This window comes from Pristis pectinata, chromosome 25, assembly GCF_009764475.1.
Source record: "Pristis pectinata isolate sPriPec2 chromosome 25, sPriPec2.1.pri, whole genome shotgun sequence".
NCBI lineage: Eukaryota > Metazoa > Chordata > Chondrichthyes > Rhinopristiformes > Pristidae > Pristis > Pristis pectinata.
In genome coordinates, this window is record NC_067429.1 from 21,634,309 (window position 1) to 21,657,457 (window position 23,149).

The window sequence follows — 23,149 nt, forward strand, 5'->3', positions numbered from 1 at the left end:
TGCAATGTGGTGAGCTTGTAAAATTCCAGATTCATATCAGGTCAAATGATTTCAGCTTGATTGTACTTAACGTTCATGAAAATCCCAAAATTCTGTCAGTGCATAGACTGATGATAGGAAAAGCTGATAGTTTTGCATTGATATTATAAGAAAATCTGGGCCAATGTTGCTGCTTTTTTGAATAATCCAGCATGTTAACAACAACTCTTCCACAATTACCCTCAGCACTGGTGCCCTGCAAGGCTGCATCCTCAGCCCCTTACTATTGTCCCTGTATATTCATGACTGTGTGGCCAAATTCCACTCAAACTCCATTTATAAGTTTGTAGATGACACCACTGTAAGTGGGCTGCATCTCAAATAATGATGAGATGGAGTACAGGAAGGAGATAGAGAACCGAGAAGCATGGTGTCAAGAGAGCAACCTTTCCCTCAATGTCAGCAAAACAAAAGAGATGGTTATTGACTTCAGGAAGAGGGCTGCAGTACACGCCCCTATTGGTATCAATGGTTCTGAGCTGGAGATGGTTGGGAGCTTTAAGTTCCTGGGTGTAATTATTACCAACAATTTGTCCTGGTCCAGGTACGTGGAAGCTACGGCCAAAAAAACACACCAGCGCCTCTACTTCCTCAGAAAGCTAAAGAAATTTGGCATGCCCCTGGTGACTCTTACCAACTTTTATAGATACACCATAGTAAGTATCCTATCTGGATATATCACAGGTTGGTATAACAATTGCTCTGCCCAAGACCACAAGAAAGTGCAGAGAGTTGTGAACGCAGCCCAGTCCATTACGCAAATCAACCTCCCCTCCTTTGACTCTGTCTAAACTTCCCGCTGCCTCGGGAAAGCAGCTAACATAATCAAGAATACTTACTAAGATATTTCTTTATTAGTCACATGTACATTGAAACACACAGTGAAATATATCTTTTGTGTTACTGAGAATGTCCTGGGGGCAGCCTGCAAGTGTCGCCACTCTTCCGGCGCCAACATAATATGGCCACAGCTCCTAACCGGTACATCTTTGGAATGTGAGAGGAAACAGGAGCACCCGGAGGAAACCCACGCAGACACACGGGGAGAACGTACAAACTCCTTACAGACACCCATCCTAGTCATTCTCTCTTCTCTCCTCTCCCATTGGGCAGAAAATACAAAATGCTGAGAGCATGAACCACCAGACTCAAGGACAGCTTCTATCCCCCTGTTATCAGACTCTTGAATGGACATCTAATATGCTAAAATGTGAGCTCTTGATCTCTCACTCTACCTCACTGTGGCCCTTGCACTTTATTTGTCTACCTGCACTGCATTTTCCCTGTACCTATAACACTATATTCTGCCTTCTGTTTTCTTTTATCTACCTTGATGTAATTATGTATTGCATGATATGTCTGGATGGTATGCAAAACAGAAGCTTTTCTCTGTATCTCAGTGTATGTGACAATAATAAACCAATCCAATGTTAAGGACTATTGATTGAAATGGCACTGTTGAGGATTTAAAACATTATTGTTTTTCATTAGTGTCAGACTGCAATTTGAATGACAAAATTAAATCAACACATTCCACACAAATAATATGGACATAACCTGATAAGATGAAACTTCATTACAAATAAGTTTATTGAGGAAATTTTCTGTAATTGTTTCTGTTAAAAAAAACTTATAAACTCCACAGATATTAGGTTAATGAAAAGTTGAAGAATTGGGAGACAGGTTTCTTTACAAATGTACATACTCCATGTTCCATTCTTCAATGGTCTCACATTCTTCAAACCTTCTATTCCCAACCATCATTACCCCCTTCCCACCCATCATTAGTCACCTTGGTGCAGAGGACTGTTCTCTTGGTTCTCCAAAGGCAGCTTTGTGTTGTAAAACCTTCTGCTCATGGCCAATGATGTCCTCAGTGTTGGGTGGGAATGTTGTCAAGGGGATAGTAAGGAGGCTGAGGAATTAAAATGGCTTGGACATCACACTAACATTGTCATTGGTACTTCCCATTCATCCAACTGCTGCAAATTACATGAACATTGCATGTTGAAATCAGGGCGGAAGCTTGCAAGTGAGATGTTCCTAATATTCCTAGTTGCTATCAATAAGTAGTTTCCAGAGAAGGTGAAAGGTACGTCAAGCATGAGTGATGTCTTGTCTTGTTCTAACATTTTAAAGGACACAGAGATGTATAAAGATAAGATAGTATCTAATGTGGCTGGTTGACAGTATTTCTGACTGTGTGTTGGAGATAAGAGCAGTGCTCATTTATCTTAATAAACCCAGGTCACGATGGTGACTTTCACCTCCCTTTGACACAAAATCTGCATTCTTCCCAGTCCTTCCCAAGTGCCTCTGACTACTGTTTAATGAAGAAAATAACTCTCATTAACAGAAACACCAGACTTTCTCTATTATCAAGAGAATAGAAAAATGTGATGCTCTCCCTTCTGCCACTACCCCAGTGGTCCTCTCTGCCCAACACCTCTCAACCTTTCGGCTCAAATGTTGGGAAGTACTCTGGAAATATTGTGGGTAAGAAGCACAGGAGCAGCCTTAAGAGTTGGCACCAAGTATTGACCCCTCCACCTCACCTTCCCTCCACATGGAAAACATCAGCAAATCCCTCCAGTAGCTGGGGAACAGCCTTACTGCTCAGCAGGCCAGGACATGGTTCCCAGCCCCTTCATTGTTACTTGGTTGCTCCCTGATGTTTACCTCCTCTCATTCCAATGTGGGGTTGATAAGTTGCTCATGTAGCAGACACGACACAGTCAGAATCTCCAGAACTTAAGACCCAGGAACAAACCAGTATTAGCAGTGATAATTAGGATTAATTGAGTGATTCTCAGAATTTCAAAATAGTTTTTTTTTGCTGTGATTAATGAAACTTTTAATAGACCACATAAAAATACTTCTAGCAGGTAAATATTTTATGAGTGTCTCAGAAAGGGATACTTAAAATTGCTGATAATTGAGAGTTGTTCTGCAGGATATAAAGTTTTAATAGACCCTTGCAGAAATATTTTTAGCAATTAATTTTTTAATGGGTAACTAGAAATAGGATGCTAAAAACTGATGATGATTTTTACAACCAGCTGCATTTCACATGGGTCTTTAAATGTTGAGTATGTTCTGAGATCAGCAATAAAACCAGAAAATGCTGGAAATGCTCAGCAGGTCAGACAGCATCTTGAAGGGAGAAACAGTGTTAACATTTTAGATTTCTGTGCGAGGAGAGTTAGAAAACAGGCATGTTTTAAGATGCAGAGGGGGAGCAAAGGGCATGCCTGTGATAGGGTGGAAATCGAGACAAAACGGATGACACAGACTGGTGTCAGCTGAGAGAAGATGGTGAAGGTTTGGTAATGACAATTAATCTGTCTGGAAAAGATGTAAAAAGGAAATAAATGAGACAAAAGAGAAAGGGGAAAAAACAATAACGCTAGAACTTTCAGATACAGAACACAGTACTTGCCAGAAATCTGAAATAAAAGCGAACGCTGGAAAAGCCCAGCTGCTTGTCGACTGTTTTTGCATCAGGGTCAACGTTTGAAAAGATACTCGCAGCTAGACAAAGAAAGTCTGTGGAGTTATGAAATCCCACAAGTACCTGAATGACCAGAATGTTATGATTTTCATAGGCAACAAGTCTGTGAAGCGTATCTTTGGTGAGACAACAAGGATAACTCAGCTAGGGCACAGAGATAAGCATTAATGTTATCTGTGCATGAGTATATTCTGATGTACAAGAGTGGACGGTGCAATCAGAATGGGATGCGCTGATCCTTCTACCAGTTGGGGGACCTCCATGTAAAACACAAAATGGGTGAGATTATGTCACTGTTAGAATTAATTGATGATACTCTCGTCACAGCCTAACTGGCTATTGTAATGATGAGACATCCATTTTTCAGGTACATAAACACATTCATGGGAAAGAGAATGAGGAATATTGGAATAACATGGCCTGGAATAAATAAGCAGTGGATAACACATTAACAAAGTCAAAAACATTGCAAGAATGCACCAGTTGCTCCCCCAACTCATGCCACAAGCTGACAAACCATGGCCAAGGATACATGTGGATTTTACAAATCCAATTATTTTAAAGTTGATCACAACCAGACTAGAGGCACATTTGAGGTGGAAGAAGGATACTTCTGCATAGGGAATAATTTCAAAATTGAGAATGACCTTTGCTACATGTTCTTCCAGAATTTCTCATGATGGATGTTGAAATTAGGTGCATGAAGTGTGAGTAAAAGAAAGCTGTAGAATTTGAATAGTCTATGACACATTGACAATAGTCTCAGTATATCATCAAGTAATAAGGCCAACATCCATCTCCCTCAGAAGGAAAGGAGTTCTACTGCTCTGTAAGTCAAATATTTGCACACTCCCAGCTTCAATTGGTTTGACAGAGAGGACAGTTCAGACCATGGAAGATGTGCTTAAAAAAATGAAAGGGGATTAAATCAAGACAAAAGTTGCTCATTTCTTATTTCATTGACAGGTAAATTTAGCATGTGTAAAAAGCATGAAGTTTGAATTGTGCTGGCAAGGAAAGGGAGATGGATATTGACTTTCTTACTTGATGAAAGCAACGTTATATACAGACACTGTCTCAATGTGTCAGAAACAATTCAAATTCTACTTCTTTCTTCTATTCAACTTCCTGCACCTAGTTCCATTCTGCCATTTGTCCAGATAGTGTCTGGCAAGAGAGAAGCGATTTAGCAAAGCCAATGTCAATCTCGACAGTTGCTGGACAATGTGAACCATACAGTCAGATGATATGGGGCTGAAACCAAATCCCAGATTCCATTTTATGTACGAGCAGATTCAGTATAAGGTTAGGCTTGGCACAAGCAACAGAGCTTGGGCTGGCAATTGTTTCGGCAGCCTACCCAGAAGGCAATGGAACAGAACAAGGCAGTGATTCCCTTGTGGTTTGATAACACAACAATCCAAGCTGGATTTCTGCACAGAGCAGTAACAGATGGTAAAAACACTTGGCAACGAATTTTATTTGTGAGTAAGCAATTCAGATGTAGCATTGTCTTTTTTTCCAATGATGAAAGTTTATCTTTTAAGTGTAATGGACTATAAAAGATTAATAATCCCATTCTCAGATCACACTGTCATTTAGCTGAATGCAGTGGCTGTGTTGGGATTGGATTGTTCTTGCGTATGTGATGTACAGAAGACACCAATTTGTTGGCTTAAAAACAGAGTTTCAAAACATTTTGCTGGTTTCTTTGCTGTTAAAGAAAGATGAATCATTAACATAACACCTCTCTTCTGGCTTTCAGGATATCCCAAAGTGTTTTACTGTCAAAGAACATTTTCGGTGCAGACACTGATGTAATTTTGGAAACATGGCAACAAATGTGTGCATGGATCGATCCCAAAAATGACAATCTGAGGGAGTGTTCCGCTGTCAGAGGTGCTGACATTTGGATGGGACATTAAACTGAGACCAGGTGCCTCCTCTCAGGTGGATGTTTAAGGAACTGTGATGCTATTTCAAGAGAGCAAAGTAGTTATCCTTGTTAATTTTATCACTCGGTCAACATCATAAGAGTCAAGGTAACAAGATCATTATCACATTACTCCAGCTGTACACTTTGAAGAGTACTTAACAAAAAAAAGGGCACCTTGCTTTGCAGTTGAAGTATGTCTGAAGTGTAGATATTGTTGGGGGGACTTGGGTATCCAATTTTTCCACTGAAAGCTCCTACAGTGAAAGCTCCTCAAGCTCCTACTCTCACAGAGACTGGGAGTCAGACAGCATGGAAACAGTCTCACCGAGTCTAAGCCTGACTATCAAGCACCATTTAGACAGTGCCAACGAGGCCCTCATCAGCATGCCTTAAAGGTGACCAGTTCTGGGAACTGGCTTCAGGTAGGATCCTGTACTTAACAAGCTCTCCCTCATCTGCCCACAACCTTACCACCCACTGGTATCTAACCCATCCATGGACTTGTGACTCTCATCAGAGTTCCTCAGCCATTGATCAGCCCTCGACTGCTGAACTCATTCCAATTACTGACCCCTTCTCTCCTCCCAGCTGTCATTCCCTTTTTCTGACTACCGATCCCTCCTCCTAACTTCGGAGGCCTTCACCCTACTGCTCATATCACCTGCCACCAACTGATTCCTCCTCCTGACAACAATCCCTCCTCTTTACAATACTACCAATAATCCCTCCCATCAATTCACCCAACAATCAATTGGCCACCCAACCACTGAGTCCAACACCCTCCAATATCCCTAGCAGCTAATCTTGCCCTTATTCTCCCCTATCAATCCTTCCCCTGACCTCCCTCCCCACTGATCAGGAATGAACCTTACCCTTCCAATCCCCAACTTCTTCCTCACCCTCTGCAACTACCTGAAACTTGTCCTAGCCTAGAGTTACCTGATATTGTCTTACAGTCTGCCATGACGAGGCATCCAAAGTGAAGAACTTTGCTTGTCTAAAGCCTTCAGTGGGGACACCATCTTGTGCCTCACACTACTAAATTTCTCAGTGACAGTCCATGAACAAAAGGCCTGCTGTGCACCCACTGTTTAAAGTACCTATGCTTGAGCTTCCAATTTCTAGGGCAATTAGCTTTGATTAAGAAACATATAGCAGGCTGTGTACTTCATATAATGTCACTTAGATTTTCCTCAGCGCTCAAGTTCTTCTAAAACTAATTAAATGTACAAAACAAAGTAATTGTTTACATAAAGAAAAACCTGGAAAAGTTGACAGTTCACTGGACACTTACCATATCACTCAACTCTTTTGGTGAGTTAGGCTTCAGATACTTGAACTTTTGGTAACTTTTTCTCAATAGTTTTGATTATGTCCCCACAGATGCCCCCAGAATAATCAGTCTTCTCGTAAATCTCTGCCTATTTGCTGAACAGTCAGCCACTACTAGGCAAATGTGTTATCCAAACAAGGCATTCTTAAAGACATTTGCCTGCAAACTGTACAACATAGCTCACGGATATCATGAAAGATCAAACCGGACAGTTGCCTGTTCCAAAGTTCTACTTTTGTGCGGGGATGTTGGTGCTACTGACAAAGCCAACTGGTAGGACTTGAGAAGGTGATGGCCAGACATCTACTCGATCCACTACAGTTCTGGAGGTGAAGATGGTGTCATGGTGCTTTTATGCAGGAGTGTCAGGGTTTTGACTTGGCAACAATCTGAATTAATATGGGTCCTTATCACATACCAAAATAACCCAGAATCCATGAATTGCTTTCATAGTACAGTCACCAATACATACAAGACAGGCTGTTTACTAATTGACTACAAAGAAGCAAAAACAAATGAGTATTAGTATTTTCAGTCAGCAGGAGAGGAATCTTGCTCCTCACTGGATAATTTCTAGGTACATCTACCGAGAAAGATCTCCCGATGTTATGTGGTCAAGCAACAGAGCAAATCTTGGAACTCACAACCTTCTGCATTAGAGATAAAAATGCTTGCAAACAGCCAAAATGAGACCAGATCCACAAAATGTTGCAGTACCCACCACTGCCATCATAATTATATCTTTGACCAATTATGTCTGCTGCCAGCTTTCTTGTTGTCATAATGTAAGTAAATCAACCTCCAGTCTGGATCATTTTAGGGGTCCCCTTGTGGCTGCCATTAAAACAATTAAGTTGTAACATACTTGAATATCCAAATGTAGTTCACCCCCTGGTAGACTCTTAGATCCTCCTGTGAGTAAATGGAGCAATTATATAACTGTCAAAACAGTCAAAATAAATTTTCCTCTGCTTTTATTTGTTGTGTAAGGTAAACCCCAATTAATTCTAGTGCCAGCTGTGGCTTATCAGGAAATCACAATGTGTGGATGTTTAATACAGTGACAGGGTTGAGTCATCCATAGAACTTGTAAGATTCAAGAAAGATATACTTGCACTGAATTATAACCCAGTGCTTGAACACCGAATCTCCCCAAAGAAAGATGAAGATATCCTTCACCTGAATCCTGAATGGCAAGTGACGCCATTCATGTGATAAAACATTTCAACCCAGAGCTTATGTTGCTTATCAGTAGATTTCTTATTTCCCAGCAGTAAATTGAGACCTGGTTCTCAAAGTGAAGATACGTTTCTCAGGTGTTTTTATCATTGAGAAGTTTAAAGGAATTTGCATTTTAAAAGGGCAGAGGAGTGAACATTTTCTCACAATGTGGCAAATTGCTACCAGCTGAAATTGGATAATTCTTAGAGCAAAGAGGTGCTTTGTAGGAAGCTGAAATTCGGCAGGGCCTTTGAGGAATATAAAGGAAGCAGGAGAGAACTTTAACAGGGAAACAACAGGGCTAAAAGGGGCCATGAAATGTTCTTGGCGAGTGGGACTAAAAAGAATCACAAGGCATTATACATACATTATAAACAGAGGGCAACTATGGAGAAGGTAGGAGCACTCAAGAAAAAGGAGGGAAAATATGCCTGGAGCCATTGAAAGTGGTTGAGGTACTAAACGAGTACTTCACATTGGTATTCACCAAAGAGAAGAACATGGAAAATAGTGAGATCAGGGAGGGGTAGGCTGATATTCCAGGGTATGTTGATATTAAGAAGGAGGAGGTGTGGGGGCTCTTGAAGATCTTTAAGGTGGATAAATCACCAGGGCCTGATCAGATCTATCCCAGAATATTGAGAGAGGCAAGAGAAGAGATTGCTGAGCCTTGACAGAGATCTTTGTATCTTCTTTAGCCACAGGTGAAGCCCCAGAGGACTGGAAAAGATACAATGGCTTTCCTCTATTTAGGAAGTACAATGGAGACAAACCAGAAAATTATTAGCCAGTAAGCCTTACATTAGTGGTGGAGAAATTACTAGAGAAGGTTCTTAGGGATAGGATCTACTCGCATCGAGAAAAGCATAGGCTTATTCCATGCATAGTTCTTTGAGAATATAATGAGCGCAGTGGATATGGGGAACAGGTGGACTTTGAATACTTGGATTTCCAGAAGGCGTTTGATAAGGGTCCGGATAAAAGACATCCGTAAGGATGAATGGAGTTTGGGGTAATGTATTAGCGTGGAAAGAGGATTGGTTAACCAATGGAAGGCAGAGAGTTGGGATAAATGGGTGTTTCTCTGGTTGGCAATCAGTGGTGAGCAGGGTGCCACAGGGGTCGGTGCTGGGCCCACAACTGTTCATGATATACATTAACGATATGGAAGAGGGGACTGAGTGGAGCGTATCTAAGTTTGCTGATGACACTAAATTGAGTGGAAAAGCAAATTGTGCAGAGGATGCGGAGAGTCTGCAGAGAGATATAGAAAGGTTAAGTGAGTGGGCAAGGGTCTGGCAGCTGGAGTACAATGTTGGTAAATGCGAGGTCATCCACTTTGGAAGGAAAAATAAAAGATCAGATTATTATTTAAATAGTGAAAGATTGCAGCATGCTGTTGGGAAGAGGGACTTGGGAGTGCTTGTGTATGAATTGCAAAGGATTGGTTTACAGGTGCAATAGGTTATCAAGAAGGCAAATAGAATGTTGGCCTTCATTGCTAGAGGGATTGAATTTAAGAGCAGGGAGGTTATACAGCAACTGTACAGGGAACTGGTGAGGCTCCATCTGGAGTACTGCGTGCAGTTCTAGCCTCCTTACTTGAGGAAAGATATACTGGCTTTGGAGGCGGTGCAGCGGAGGTTCACCAGGTTGATTCTGGGGATGAGGGGGTTAGCTTATGAGGAGAGATTGAGTCGCCTGGGACTAGCGAATGATGAGGGACCACTGGAATTCAGAAGAATGAGAAAGGATCTTATAGAAACATATAAAATTATGAATGGGATAGATAAGATCGAGGCTGTAAGGCTGTTTCCACTGGTAGGTGAGACTAGAACTAGGGGACATAGCCCCAAGATTCAGGGGAGTAGATTTAAGTCAGAGATGAGGAGGAACTGCTTTTCCCAGAGATTAGTGAATCTGTGGAATTCTTTGCCCAGGGAAGCAGTAGAGGCTACCTCATTAAATAGATTTAAGACACAGATAATTTTTTGCATGGTAGGGGAATTAAGGGTTATGGGAAAAAGACAGGTAGGTGGATCTGAGTCCACGGCCAGATGAGCCATGATCTTATTGAACGGCGGAGCAGGCTCGACGGGCCAGATGGCCTAGTCCTGCTCCTATTTCTTATGTTCTTTGTTCTTATTAGGGATAGTCAACATTGTTTTGTGCGGGGAAAGTCATGTCTTACAAACTTAATTGAGTTTTTTCAGGAGGTGATGAAGATGATTAATGAAGGTAGGGTAGTAGGTGTTCTTTTCATGGACCTTAAAAAGCTTTTGACACAGTCCCTCGTCATGTGCTGATCCTAAACACTAAGGAGACTCGGTAGATTGGATTCAAAATTGGCTTGCCCATAGAAGACAGAGGGCAGTGGTGGAGGGGCATTTTATATATATAAATATATAATAGATAGATAGATAGATAGATAGATAGATAGATAGATAGATAGATAGATAGATAGATAGATATATGTGTGTGCGTGTGTGTGTGTGTGTGTGTGTGTGTGTGTGTGTGTGTGTGTATATATATATTTAGATATATATAAGTGATTTGGGTGAAAATGTAAGTGGATGGTGAAGAAGGATGTCAAAGGATGTAGATCAGTTGGAAATTTGATCAGAGAAATGGCAGATGGAGTTTTATCCGGACAGATGTGAGGTGTTGCACTTTGGGAGTCAAACATAAGAGGAAAGTAAGCAGTAAATGGTAGGATCCAAAGGAGAATTGATGTACAAAGGGATTTTGGGGTGCAAGTCCATAACTCATTGAAAGTGGCAACACTTTATTGGTTGGGGTATTGAGCATAAGAGTGGGGAAGTCAGGTTGCAGCTGTATAAAATTTTGTTTTGGCCACATTTGGAGTATTGTGTGCAGTTCTGGTCACTGCATTACAGGATGGATGTGGAAGCTTTGGAAAGGGTGCAGAAAAGGTTTGCCAAGGTGTGACCTGGATTAGAGAGCATTAGCTATAAGGAAAGGTTGGACAACCATGGATTGTTTTCTCTGGAGCACTGGAGGCTGAGGGGAAACCTGATAGAAGGTTATAAAATTTTGCAAGGCATAGATAGGGTAGATAGTTCGAGTCTTTTTTTCTAGGGTGGAAATGTCAAATGTTAGTGGGCATAACTTTAAGATGAGATGGGGAATGTTTAAAAGAGATTTACGAGGCAAGTTATTTTACACAGAGGTTCTTGGAACGTGCTGCCAGGGAAGTAGTAAAAGCATATACAACAGCGACATTTAAGAGGCATTTAGACGGCAGGGAATGGAGGGATACGGACCATGTGCAGGTAGATAGGATTAGTTAAGATAGTTAAACATGGTGGGCCAAAGGACTGTTCCTGTGTTGTACTGCTATATGTTCTGTGTATCTCTCAAAATAAAGTACAGTAAACTGTCATTTAGCTGTTATTTATGCATCCAGAGTTCTGATGCAACAGCAAAAATTTTTGAGAATTCGACTTCAACTCACAACGTTCTGTTGAACCTGATGAAATGCCAATAGATAATACAGAACACAATGAATAAATCAAACTGTCCTTTTGACCTGTAAACATTGTGCCATGACACTTCTCAGAACCTTTTAGGAACCTTTAGGATAGTTGGAAATATGTTATTCCAATGAGCCACAGCTGCTGATGGGAAAGGATTCTGGTTGCATGCAGCCTCTCCCTATGGAATCTACCTCCAACTCAGGAGAAATGAAGCTGGTTTAAATTGTTTACTATGGCAACATTCTGAAAATTTGGATGGTGAATCACAGGGAAGAAATGCACTGAATGATTTATGACATCCGTCACAAGCAATGGCCCCAGGACACAAAAGACCAAAGAAAGAAAAATATTTACCAGTTAATGCTAAAATTAATTTACCATTATTGTTCTTTCTATCTCATTCTTCCAGACAGTAATGATAATGGTTCAGAGCTGTGCAGGCAGTTGTGACTAAGGTCACATAATCACAAAGATCACATATTCACAAACCGTCAACTGTTACTAAGAAGAAGGCTGATAGATGACAGAAGTATTATTGGCAGAAATTCCAGGATAAATAATATCTACCTTTGTTCCTCTTACCTTCAGTTCTGCTGCAAAGGTGTAGTTGGCCCATTAGGAATGTGTGAGTGTAGATTATAGAGTCATAGAGTCATACAGCACAGAAACAGGCCCTTCGGCCCAACTCATCCATGCTGATCATGCTGCCCACCTGAGCTCGTCCCATCTGCCTGCATTTGGCCGATATCCCTTGAACCTTTCCATGTACCTGTCTAAATGCCTTTCAAATGTTGGAATGGTACCTGCCTCTGCCAATTCCTTTGGAAGCTCATTCCATATACCCATCACCCTCTGTGTGAAAAGCTCCTCAGATCCCTTTTAAATCTTTCTCTCTCACCTTAAAACTGTGCGCTCTAGACTCTCCTGCTTTAGGAATAAGACTGACTATTCACCTTATCTATGCCCCTTGTATGCTCCAGGGAAAAAAGCCCCAGCCTATCCTGTCTCTCCTCATAACTCAAGCCCTCCAGTCCCAGTAACATCCTTGTGAATCTTTTCTGTGCCCTTTCCAGCTTAATGACAGCCTTCCTATAGATTGGTGACCTAAACTGTACACAATACCCCAGCTTCTTCTATAGCTGCAACATGACAGCCCAACTCTTGTACTCAATGCCCTTACCAATGAATACAAACATGTAGCATTTTGGCACCCCAACAGTTAATGCTAGTTGACCCATCCCAAATAAAAAGAAATCACAATAGTCATTAAAACCCAGCTTGAAATAGTTTTTGCGGAATTTGCACCAAGAAAAAAAAGGACTAAAACAGGAGCTGTATGATTCTTCTCTCAGCCATGAGATTTCTCTCCAGGTGAAACCTCAGGCCCACTTTTACAAATAACTTCTGATCCATTTCTGTTATAAACATTATTGTTACTTTATTGTTGCTGTAGCAACATCTTAAATTTTCTTTCCTATGAGCATTATGAGAGTTACTACATCCAGGAAGGGCAACAATTCAGTTAAAGATGGGAATTAAATGCTGGTTTTGCTAGTTCACATCCTAGCAAGGAGCAATAGAAGTTACTGCCACAGATGCTGCTTGACCTGCTGAGTGTTTCCAGCACTTTCCATTTATATTTTAGATTTCCAGCATCTGCAGCTTTTTGATTTTCAATAAAGGAAAATTTAAACTTGTTCACTTCAACAACATAAATATCTTTTCCACAGCAATTGGCATCTCTGTGCTGAGGAGAAGACTTGCCATCAGATATGGACTCTAGATTTACCCATCACCACACCTGTACTCGAGATCAGTTTGTCTCTTCAAGAGATTCATTTCTATTTGTTTAACTGTGATTATTCTAGAGTCCCATGCTGATTGGTTTGCCAAACCTCAAAAACAGCAGCTATCACGCAACTCTGGAAAAAAAGTGGCATCAATCCCAGGTGTTTATAAATTGTGTGCTGTCTGCGAACATTCGCATCTTGCTTAGATAATTGTCCCAATGGTTGCCTATTTATTTCACCTGCACGCAAATTAAACACCATAGTCTCTGTAGACGGCTCTTCGCAGATTAAAACAAAAGATAACACCTGGTTATATATAATTGATGAAAAACACAGAGCCACAACATGCCTGTGTATGAAACAGCGTCATGCTTATCAACATAAGGAAATTGTTTCATTCAGGCTTGCACTTACAACCTGTTACTTTAACTGAACTCAAGGACAAGTGTCCCAGAATTTCCATATGCAGCTTGGTGTCATATTTTCTGGAAATGTTACCATATAGCACTTTAGAATATTTACTTTTTAAAAAGTTGTTGTGTGAATAAGTTGTCATTGTGAAGTATCTCTACAATTCTATAATTCTACCAATACAGGTTCTAAACAGTATCAATGAATTTTGAGATATATAATGGCTGTACCAAATAATGTGTAAGGATTAAAAATCTAATACTAATATAATAGTTGGGCACTTATACAAAACAAGGATTAAATATTAGTTTCTAAATTATAATGCTTCTTTTATTTATTCATTTCAGATCTGGGCATTATTGACAGTATATTGTCAATCCCTAATTGTTCTTCAAATGGTGGTGGTGAGCCACCTCCTTGACCTGCTGATTTTCTTCTGGTGAAGGTGCTCCTACAGTGCTGTAGGGGAGAGAGATCCTGGCAATGTTTTGGGTCGAGACCCTGTATCAGGACTGAGAGTGTAAAGGGGAGATAGACAGTATAATGAAGTGAGGGGAAGGGGTGAGCAGGAGCTGGCAAGTAATAGGTGAATCCAGGTGAGGAGGAGTTGATGGGCAGATGGAGCCAGGTGGAGGAGGGAGGGGTAGAGATAATGACAGAGGCTGGGAAGTGATAGTGGAGACAACAAAGATTGACACATATTTATTTGTTAGTCACACATACATTGAAACACACAGTGAAATGCGTCTTTTCGCGTTACTGAGAATGTGCTGGGGGCAGCCCGCAAGTGTTGCCACTCTTCCGGCGCCAACATAGCATGCTCACAGCTCCTGACCTGTACGTCTTTGGAATGTGGGAGGAAACTGGAGCACCCAGAGGATACCCACGCAGACACGGGGAGAACGTACAAACTCCTTACAGACAGCGGCTGGAATTGAACCCAGGTGACTGGCGCTGTAATAGCGTTATGCTAACCGCTAGATTACCGTGCCGCTGATAGGGCTGTAGATAATGGAATCTGATGAGAAAGAAACGTGGCGAGTGGAATCAGATAAAGGAGGGATGGTGAGCAATGAGGGAACAGTGGGGAGAGGGAAGGGATGGGGGACCAAGTGGGCAGAGTGTGTGGGTGATAGGCTGAGAGAAGCAGTAGCGGAAGGATGGGCGATAATTTGCTGGATGGGATTTGTCCTGCTTTACTGGGCAGGACATAGCTGTGTAATTTTTCCACATTGTCGGATGCATCACAAAGAATTTTCTGGTCCATTTATTGATAAAACTAACTAGTCAGTGCCTAATTACTACTCTAAATGTCTGAAAATTATCATCTTCTTTTGAAGCTTTATACCCATTTTTCCATATGCATTTAATCCCCCGGTTACATAAGGTTCTGTTCCTGGGAACTGTTCATAAACTGATTTCTCCGTAAGTCAGAAATATCCATTTTCTATAGTAACCCATATCGAATCACTCTACACACACTTGCTATAATTCTTTCATTTGATTGGATAATTAACCTAACACTACCTATAATTAAACTAATGAAATATATACTGTAACCTGTCATTAATGAATACAATGAAACATTTTATTATTATCATTACTAGCATGAAAAATGCTTTTAAATATATTGCAGAATTTGCATAAAGTCTGACTTCCACAAGTCAGGTAACCTGGGGACCCTCTGTAGAAGATTTGGAAAGAATTGCATATAAGCGTTAATCTGAAAAATTTGCTCAGTTTTAAAAGTAAATGTCTAGGCATTTAGAGAATGTGTTTCAGAGCATGCTATTATTATTCATGGCAATCAGGAACAAAAGGGTCATTGTTACTTTGGTGGCTCACAGCAAGAATTCACACTCTAGAATGCAATATGTGCTTAAAGTTTGGCATTGCATGAAGCTTTGTTCAAGTGGGAGGTGTGCTTTGATTAGTTGTTCATCTGGTCAACCCTTAATGGGGCCAATGCCATTAGTATGTAGGGTGGTTTGAGGAACTGACATTAAAACCTTGGTGTACATGCCAATAGCCATGATCTTAGAAGCAAGTTATGAAAACGTAGTTTGACTGTGCAGAGGTTGAGGAGTTAGGAGCTGTTTTATTTAAGTCATTCAGGAATAACACACCACACTAGGGAAGCATGACATTTCCATTACTTTTGTACTATTAGGCAAGACCTGTTGAATAAATAAATCAAATGCTTTGCTACAGATTCAATCCACATTGAAGTAAAGAGTTACTGATTCATGTCCTTATGTTTCGCAGCTGTTTTCTAAGTATGAAGAATTTGAAGCTGCAGTTGTGTAATAGTCAGGAATATCCAGTTCAGATTACATGTTCAAATAGTTTGATATTAAAGCAGGAGTGAGGGTGATAAACTTTGTCAGTCTGAGTCCTCGACTGACATGGAAGTCACCTACACCTCTGAGTCCTTTCTGTGGCAGTTCAAGTTAGTTAGTGTTCATGTGCTCATATCTTGGAAGATCTGAGACCTTCCAAAATACTGAAAGAGGGACATAAAGCATTTATCAATCGAGGGGTCCACCTGAGTGGCCCCAAGTTGCATTTGAATTTTGGGCCTTCTTTAATATCTACGAATCATTCCCCTAACTGATAATGCCATGAACATCTCTCAGTGACAATATTGCTTGATAATAATTTGCAGGTGTTCTGATAATCTCTGAATTCCACTGGGGATTTTAAAAATCCTTATTTAAACAATTAATATAGGACATCGGTGGCAGAGAGTTGAAAACCTTTCATCTGATTGAATAACTCTTTCAAGAACATAAATTGCAAGAGCAAAGCGCAGGCTCCATTTTCACACACAAACAAAATGTGGGCATTAGTCATTCCCAGCTAGTTACCTGCTGATATAATTTTAATAATGCACATTTTAGGGATAATTTTCACAAATTGTATGTCTGGCTAGCTCAAGAATTTGGTTCTGTGTCTCTTTGATTGTTTAACAACTTGCAATATGATCACTGTTTTGATTTCCTCTTGCATGCTTATTATACATAGGATAGCAGTTCACGACAAGGTGACTCACACAAAAAAGACTAGAGTGTATTTTACAGTGGATGGATGGAAAACAAGAGATATTTTATCTGTAAAGCACACAGTATAAAATCAGCATTGAGATATGTATTGCTTATTCCAGTTTTTAGTCAAAATTGTAAATTAGATTCCACTATCTTTAATTACCATTATATTCTTGTCACTATGCTGTTTGGGTTAAAATTCTGAACAGTGTGCAGCTACCGCAGGTTTTTCTAGACACTTATGCTGTTCTTAGTATTCGTAAGCTGCTGCTGTGTATCTGGAGACCGTTGCCAAGACTGCAGTTTATGCTGCTGGAATTGGCACTTAACAGAATTCAGAGCAAGCCCCATTTATACCTTCCTCCCTGGAAATGATTTCCATCTCTGTATGATGGAAGAGGAAGATGCAATAGGAATTGAATTTGAGTATATTGTCAGCTTTACTGTTCTTGTATTTTAGGACTTATTGTAGATTGCGTCTGGATGTAACAGGATGAATGAGCCAGTTGATCATTTCCTGTTCTTTTCTGTAGGCTTGCATGATGTTATTGATTGAATCTGGAAATCAATTCTTACAGACATGTTGCAGGTTTCTCTGTGTATATGAAAGTAACTGCATCAAAAGTAATGTAAAACTTTGAGCATGACATTGAAACAACAGTAAAATCAGGGCTGTATTCACCAGCTGAGTGAGAAATTCAGCACTGGGACTGGGGAGACTTTTGCTCAGAGAAAATGGGTACAAAATTGAGTCTGGCCAGGAAATCTGGCAAAGAACCAGAACTTCAAGGCTTTTAGCACAGTTGCATTTTTGCATTGCCAATTTTGTCCAGCATTTATTACTGGAGGCGTTTTAATGGCTTGGTCCTTTACATGATATCGAGGAATTGGGAGGATGGGATTACACTCCTGGTAGAGTCAAGATACAGACTCTTTAGCTGGTATTGTCTTTGTGTTAGTACATGAAGGAGTAAAAACAAGTCCAAAAGTCAAAAAACTGCAGATGTTGGAAATCTGAAATAAAACCAGAAAATACTGAAAACACTCACTTGAGGAACAACACCTCGTCTTCCATCTGTAGACTCAATTTTGTACATTTTTTTTGAGCAGGAAACCTTGTACAGTTCAGATTAATTTATGTTCATATACACCAGGATGCAATGAAATTCAGCAAAGTGAAGTTTCCTCAGTCCCAGTGCCAAATGTCTCGCTCAGCTGGTGAATACAGCCTTGGTTTTACTGGTGCTTCAAAGTCATTCTCAAGGTTTTACATTACTTTTGGTGCTGTTATTTTCATATACAAAGAGAAACCCGCAACACGTCAGTAAGAATTGTGCTCTAAAATCAATCAATTAAATCATGCAAGCATGAGAGCATACAGAATGGAGCAACAACAAATGGAACAATTTTAGATAACTTGCATTCCTTTCTGGTATTAGAACAAGCCAGTTCTGCTACATGTTATTCATCTATAATATTAACTCAATTTTTCTCTCTCCACAGCCTGATCTGGTGGGCGTTTTTTGTTTCATTGACTTGTATTTTGCAGCTTTGCTTGTTTTCTCTCATTAATCTGTCAACCAAGTGGCTTCATCAACATCTTATCATCACGGCAATCCCCATCCCATCAGAGATATTTCCTTTGACCTATCCTTCCCTCCCTCACCCTCTCAGTAACTTAAAATAAATCTGTTTTCTTTTTCTCCCAGTTCTGATGAAGGGTCTTCGATCCGAAACATTGGCTCTGTTTCTCTTCCCAAAGATGCTGATTGACCTGTTGAGTGTTTCCAGTGTTTTGTTTTTTTATTTGGGAAGTAAATCCTCTAGATCAGGAGGAATACTTGATTGAGTGTCCTCAACCTTACATGAAGGGGTGGTTGATAGTCAGTGTGGACTCAGTGAGCTGAAGGGCCTGTTCGTGTGTTGTATCTCTTTTTATGACTTCATGCGTCTATGACTCCAGATTATCTATCAAGAATATAGGTATGGATGTGGTGATGTGGAAATCCTACTCCGCTGCTGATCTGCAATTTTGGACTAAGCACGATTAAGGTGAGGCTATTTACTATCGTACTGTTTGGGATACGTGCATACGGGCACATCTTGGACACACTCTGGAGGAGGGATGAGGACCATTTGATGGAATGTTGGATAACCACATAGAGTTACCATTAGGTATACAATATTATGGTGACCTTTGGATCTCTACAGCAAGTCCCTTGCATTTATGACTAAACTCTGTGGTGTAAGTCTAACTACAATATGCCTTTATCTGAATTATTTGCTTCATCAGCTGAAGATGGCAGATTGTATACAGCTGCAGGCTCCTCTCATTTTTAATACTACTTTGATTTGGACAGTAATTATTCATACCCATAAGGTTGGCTCCACAGTATCAGAACATTGTCAATTCAAGCCCCATTCTAAAATTTGAGTAGGAAATTGAAAGACAATTGAAAAATTTACCTAGTGCCCTGTCAAACATTCATCCATGAACCAAAATCACTGAAAGCAAATTAACTGGTTGTTCCTCTCTGCTTTTCTTGCAGCACATTGGTATTTGCAACCTGGCTGCCCAGTTTGCCTGCAAACAACATGACAGCACTTCCAAAGTAACTCATTGGCTCGAAAGCATGCTATTTAAATACAAATACTTGCTTCCCTTTTACTGATATGTGGAGGGGACTGATAGTGTAGCCTAAAATGCATTGTTCAGTACCAATAGGCATAAAGAAAGCAAGCTAATTACCCTCTTCCCAGGCCAGGATCACTCACGCCCTAAAATACGGCAGTGTTTGAAAATGTGCTGCCATCTCACCAGTGCCAATTTTGTTTAAGACAATAGGGGAGCATAATCACACAGAAGCTGTGTGGTAGGCACAAAGTCAAGGGTGAAGCACAACTTTATCTCTGTGACGTCCCATCATGATCTTATAAAGTATGCTCCCTTTGGAGACTGCAGCTTGAGCTAGTGAGGTCACCTTGGGGTAGATTTGCCCTTAAGTGTCATTAAATTTATGGACAAGGCTGTCTCACATCTCTGGTGGCTGATAGGAGATATAAACTGTAAGGCAGAGATGTTGGTCAAGTTCCTTACAAGAAAAATGAAGGCCAAATAGAGAAGATCTTATTTTCAAGAACATTCTTGGGACTGTCTAGTGGAATCTTTGTTGGTGGACTCCCTGGGTAGGGTCCAGATGGGCTCAAGCCCTTTTAAATTACATCCCTTTGGAGGTGACCTGATCTTTGGTTGGATCGCACAATCTTCCAACTCTGCTTGGCTGCTTGGTTTGTACTTGTACAAAATAACCTCTGGGTACTTCCAACTGTACTACAGGCCGTCCCTCTTACAGTCAATGGAATAGCAGTCTTTCCAATTTATCTTTCCATTTCTCATAGTAAATCAACATCCTAAACATTAACTCCTGTTTACTTTCTCTGCAGACACTGACTTACCAGCTGTGTATCTCCAGTATTTCCTGTCTTTATGTTATGAGGAGAGCAGAGTTGGCTCAGAGACCAATAGATTTCTTCTGTTGTCAACTATTATCTGGTGATATGACCCAAATTCCTTAATGAACACATTTTTCTATCACACATCATAATTGACAAGGTGCATCTACTTTGTTACTTCTGTGTAAAGTTGCAACTGTTACTTATTCATCAGAAAACTTTTAGTAAGTAAAACCAGCTTTTTTTTTACGATGGGTAACTTGGTTATTAAGATCAATGTCAGCAGTGTGGGGGCGTGTATTTGAGGAGGCCGAACTTCAAATTGCCACGAAAGGAATGAATTCAAGGTAAAATTACAACCTTGATTTGTAGTTGAAGAAAATAATGAAGGCTATTATGAGCAAGGAACAGAAACTGTTTTATTTAAATAGCTAATTATAGACCCACATAGGTCATTAGAATGGGATACTGAAACTTTAAATGAGGAATGAATGTAGGAGGACAGGCGATGTAATAATAAGCAGTAATGTCCAGATGCAGAGATATTGACTCTTGTTTACAACCTGATATGCCCAAAGGTACAACAAAGCTGGAATTTCTACACAAGCTTAAGAAAATGCGCAGAAAAATAAAATTATTTTTGTAACAATTTTTCTCCCTTATGATAAGTTATAATACTCGCTGTGTTTACTGGATAATGCTGAAAGAGGATTAACTCTTTGATTAAATGTAATGTAATCACAAGCTTAATCCACAGCCAAGTCTTCATAGTCAAGGGTATTGAGTATTGAGTTAGTATATCATGTTGCAGCTATTTAAGACTTGGGCCACACTTGGAATATTACATGCGTTTCTGGTCACCGTACTATAGAAAGTATGTAGTTGTGCTGGAAAGAGTGCAGGAGAGATTCGCCAGGATATTGCCTGGAATGGAGGGCTTTGATTACAAGGAGAGATTGGATAGACTGAGATTGTTCTCACTGGAGACAGGAGGCTGAGCTTATAAAGGTTTATAGAACTATGATGGGCATAGATAGGGTAGATAGTCACAATGTTTTTCTAAGAATAGGGGAGTCTAAAACTAGAAGACATAGGTTTAAGGTGAGAGGAGAAATATTTAAAGGAAATCTGAGGGGCAAGTTTTTCACACAGAGGGTGATGGGTTTATTGAGTAATCTACCAGAGGAGGTGGTAGAGGGTGTTTAAAAAGCATTTGGACACGTACATGGATAGGAAAGGAATAGTGGGATTATGGGCTAAATGCAGGAAAATGGGATGGGCATAAATGGGAATCTTGGTCGACATGGATGAGTTGGGCTGAAGGGCCTGTTTCCGTGTTGTATGACACTGTGACATAATGACTCAAGTGTTTTCCATTGAATGTTTCTGCTCTGTGGTAAGATTCATCTGACAAGAACTCCTTTAGCCACACTGATTAGTGAACTTTAGACTTGCCTATTTACTTCAGATTGGACTTTGGCACCATTGGGCATGTTTCCTGTTCCTAGTGCTGAAATTCCAGAATATCATCTGATGATTTCTTTGGAAGGACTTACACGTATTGTGGAATTATGGTTTGGGTTTTCCTTCATCAATTTCATGTGGGATTAATTCCTGTGCCCTTTCCCTATGACCACAATACCACAATATTTTAATATGTGTGCTTCATATTGGAATAGATGTCCAGTCGGAGATGTCCAATGGTCAAAAACATATATCATTTGATTTGCTTTTCTTAGTGCTTGATTTCAGTTGCATTGTTCAAAATTGGGTTATGCCCTTAGTGCCGTGTTGAAATAATGCACCATATTGTGTTTCCTTGTTGGAAAGGAACTGCTTCTTGAACCTAAAGTCAACATTTTATGAACAACCACTTTGGTTGGTTGATAATGTCTAACTCTAGATATTGGACAGTGGTACAGTCCAAAAAAGACTGTTACTTTGTTTTTGTAGTTTTATTCAAATAATTACATAGGAAGAACACATGTGTTGTGAGACTGCTCAAAGGTTCTTACAGTAGCTTGTTTAGCCTTTGCAGGTGACAGGAACAGCTAGAAATATTGGCATTGAAGGGAGATAGTACCTGTGGAGCTCATTACATCCAATGTAATTTAAAGTAATGCTAACCTGAGAATGACACTCTCAGCTAGATGAGGAAAAGATCAGCTAGTTTCCCTGCTCTAGATCTGCAAGCCTCACTGAATTACAACTGTGAACTTGAAAAGTACTTCATTAGCTTTATAGCACTTTGGGACATCCTGAGGCTGTGAGACATGCAACGTAAATACAAGTCTTTCTCATGGAAATCAGTTGAGGGCTGGTTCAGACTAGGTTGTAATGTCCAGCACAATGAAACTCAGCCCAACCCATAAGAGTAATGTTCTGACAGAGTGTCTTCCTGCTCACTGGGAGCACGTAGCAAAAGTTTCAGAAGTGCTTTGGATATAATGAGGTTGTGAATGGTTAAAAGAATATTCACAGTCAGACCAACTTTCTGAATTGGAATTCTGCCTGTAGAATAAAGCCGGAATTTGGTCCCTTTGTTGACAAGATCCATGTTTATACAATGGCAGCTTGGGTAACATATCATTGAGATGTTAATATTAGAGAAGCAGGAGGCAAGAAGAGCAAAAAGGGAGAAAATCCAAGAGAGAAAAGTGAAATGTTTAAGCTCCTTAACCATCGTGGAGAGAAGGATCTAACCCATTCTATCGCCTAACTAAGGGTTAGGTTTTTTATTGCCTCAGTTTAAGCTGGGATAATATAAAATGTATGCTAATATTATACAAAACATCTGAAAGAGAGGAGAGAAACTCAAGGTGTGATTAATGCAGGAGGGCATTTAATGGGATGTAAGGGCTCTGTGCTAAAGAGATTTTTAATTTAGTGACTCCCATAATTTTTTTTCAAGGTT